This window comes from Desmodus rotundus, chromosome 7, assembly GCF_022682495.2.
Source record: "Desmodus rotundus isolate HL8 chromosome 7, HLdesRot8A.1, whole genome shotgun sequence".
NCBI lineage: Eukaryota > Metazoa > Chordata > Mammalia > Chiroptera > Phyllostomidae > Desmodus > Desmodus rotundus.
The window spans coordinates 70,251,648-70,255,638 of NC_071393.1; positions in this window are offsets into that span (position 1 = coordinate 70,251,648).

Genomic DNA, 3,991 nt, shown 5'->3' on the forward strand with positions numbered 1-3,991 from the left:
AGGGGGAGGGTAAGAATAGTATAGAAAATGTAGAAGCCAAAGAACTGATATGTATGACCCACGGACGTGAACTATAGGGGGGAACGTGGGAGGGAGGGAGTGGGCAGGACGGAGTGGAGTGAAGTGGAGGGAAATGGGACAACTGTAATAGCATAATCAATAAATATATTTTAAAAATGAAGACACAAATAAATGGAAAAATATTCTGTTTGTGGATTGGAATAATTAATATTGTTGAAGTGTCCATATTACCGAAAGCAATATACGCATTCAATGCACTTCCTATCAAAAAATCCAATGGCATTTTTCACAGAAATAGAACAAATAATCCTAAAATTTGTATGAAACCACAAAAAGCTCTGGATAATCAAAGCAATCCTATAAAAGAAGAACAAAGTTGGAAGAATCATTTTCCCTGCTTACAAACTATATCACAAAACTATAGTAATCGGGATAGTTTGGTGTTGGCATAAAACCATACACAGTTTAATGGAACAGAATAGGAATCCAGAAACAATCCCATGCATATATGATCATTAATTAACAACAAAGGAGCTAAAGATATACAACTGGAAAAGGTCAGTCTCTCTCTTCCCCTCCTACCCTCTCTCTCTCTCTCCCCACTCCATCCCTGCCTCCCTCTACCTTTGTCTCTACAATCAATAAACACATCCTTTGGTGAAGATAAAAAGTAAACTAAACAGCCATATGCAAAAGAATAAAATGAGATCTCTTACCAAACATAATTTTAACTCAAAATGGATTAAAGTCATGAAATTAAGACCTGGAACCATAAAGCTTTTAGAAAAAATTATCAGCAAAGCTCCTTGACATTGATCTTAGTAATATATATATATCACTAAGGAGATACACACACACACACACACACACACACACACACATATATATATATATATATATATATATATATATATATAATCTCCAAATATATATATTTGGATTTGACACTGAAAGCAAAGGCAATAAAAGCAAAAATAAGTGAGTCATCAAATTTAAAAGCTTTAGCACAGCAAAGAAAACCATCAACAACATGAAAAGGCACTTGGTGGAACAGGTTATAATACTTGTGAATCATATAACCGACAAGGGGTTAATATCCAAAATACAGTAATGCCCATTTTTTGTTACAAAATATTTTATTCCAAAATCATAAGCATGTAATTCTATAACCATAACAATATCACACTCAAGCACACCATATGACACTTTAGGTGAAACGTTCAAATTAAAACTATAAATTATTACACCCATATCATTACCCTACCAACCACACTCAAGCAGGCCTCACTTCTGCCGGACTTCTGTATGTAAAAGACTTATACAACTCAATTTCAAAGACAAACAAACAATACAATTTAAAAAAGGACAGAGAGCCCCGGCCAGGTGGCTCAGTTGGTTGAAGCATTGTCCCATACACCAAAATGTTGTGGGCTCAATCCCTGGTCAGAGCACATGGTTGTCCAGTCAGGGGCCATATGGGAAGCAAATGGTCAATGTTTGTCTCTCACATGGATGTCTGTATGTATGTCTGTCTGTCTTTCTCTCTGTTCCTCTCTCTAAAATCAATAAACATATCCCCAGGTGAGGATTAAAAAAATGGGCAGAGAACCTAAAAAGACATTTTACAAAGACATACAGATGACCAACAGGTACACAAAAAGATATTCAACATCACTAATCATCAGGTACAAAACCACAATGAGCTGTCACCTCATACCTGTTAGAATGGCTATGATCAAAAATACAAGAAATAACAAGTGTTGGTGAGGATTTGGAGAAAAGGGAAGCCTTGTGCACTGTTGGTGGGAATAAATCAGTATAGCCATTATGGAAAACGTTCCTGAAAAAATTAAAAGTAGATTTACCGTATGATGCATGTGTTGTGACCATTCAAGGCCTGACAGGTTCATGGTATTCGGGCTAACAGAAGAATGTTCACAGAGCTGTTGGGATGTCTGACGTGCCTTTATTCATGGGTGGGTGAGCCACGCATGCTGCAAGCTACGTGTCTCCCTGCATGTCTTTGCCTGGCACTCATCGAGGCCCTTCATCCCCAGCATGCACCCCATAGGGGGCTCCTAGCCCCTTTTTAAATACTAGAACAAAGAAAACCAGCATCAAGCCAGAAAAGTATGTAACATAACATAACACAATACTGTGCACGTTAGCCCAGCTCATGTTATGGGAACAGTTTATGGGACCCAGTCTCAAGGCTATGAAAACACTTACCAGGCCCCTCCAAGGCTGTGGTAACACTGCTTCCCTTAGTTTCACAGACACCTGGGTGGGAAGCCAGACTGCCTTCACTTACCCTACCATGCAGCAATTTCATTTTGGGGTATTTATCCAAACAAAAATAGTAACTAGAAAATATATAGGCACTTCCATGTGTATTGCAGCATCTTTTTATAATAGCTGAGATAGAGAAACAAACAATGTGTCCTTTAACAGATGAATGGATAAAGTTGATATGATACACAGACACACACACACACAGTGGGATATTATGCGGCCATAAAAAAGGAAATCTTGACATTTGTGATGAAAGGGATGGACCATGAAGCCATTATGGTAAGTAAAGTAAGTCAGATAAAGACAAATGCGATATAAGTTACTTACATGTGGGCTATTAAAACAAGAAAATGAAACAAACCACAAACTCATGGATAAGAATATAAATAGGTGGTTGCCAGATATGAGGGGTAGCTTATAGGAGAAATGTGGGATGGTGGTCAAAGGTACAAACTTCCAGTTATAAAATAAATAAGTTCTGGGGATGTAATGTACTGCATTGTAACTATAGTTAGTAGTACAGTATTGCATATTTAAATGTTTCTAAGATAGAGTAGATCTTAAAAGTTCTCATCCTAAACACACACAAAGATGTGTAGCAATGTACAGTTCTGGATGTTAACTAGAAATTGTGACCATTTCACATTACAGACAAAACCAAGTCATTATGTTGTTCACCTGAAGCTGATATATAATATGTTAATTATATATTAATTAATAATACACAGAGAATAAAAGTATTGATAACAAATTATGAAATGTCAAATGGATGTGAAATGTTCTAAGCTCCTTTTATTGTCCAGAAAATGAGTAAATATTAACTATTCACAAATATATAAAATTGATTGTATAAACAAACTAAAATAAAATAATAAACAAGTGGAATGGTTAAAAAAGTAATCAGTGCAAAAGAAGGCAAGAGGGAGAAAAGAAAAAAGGAAAGATGCAACAGTGGGCCAAATAGAAACCACTGAAAATATTTTCAGTCATATAAATGAAAATATTTTCAGTCATATAAAATGTGATACATTTACATCTAAAGTATTTAAACACAAGTATTTTAAAACAGCACTAAAAAATTGGTGTTTGGTATTTATCACTATGGTATTTACTAGAGGTAAATCTGTAATATAAGGAATGAAAATGCTTGAATAGTAAAGTGTTAAAGAATACAGAATATGCTAATGACCCAAAGAAACCTTTCTTAGCCTTGTTGTACCATAAAAAAAAATAGCCTTTAGGGCAAAACCAATATGAAATGATGAAAGTTCATTTTATCAAAAATATACCTTTTTAAACTTTATGTACTAAATAACAAAAGGCAAACCATATAGTGCCAAAATTGATAGAACTACAGAAAGAATCTGATAAATCATCATCACAGAGGAATGTTATAATACACATTTCTCAATAATTGATGGATGGGGTAGAGTCAAAAATTACAATATAAAAAAGTTCTGAACAAAACAAACAAACTTGAAAATGTTTCATTATACCAGTAGCAAATAAGTATTCCTTTCAAGCACATATAAAACATTTACAAAAACTGATCACAAACATAGACATCAAAAAGTCTTAAATTTGTTTTATCATAATATAAGGAAGTTGGAACTAACAATGATACTAATAAAACAAAACTGAACAAAACCCACATCACACATTTGGAAATTAAGAAGCA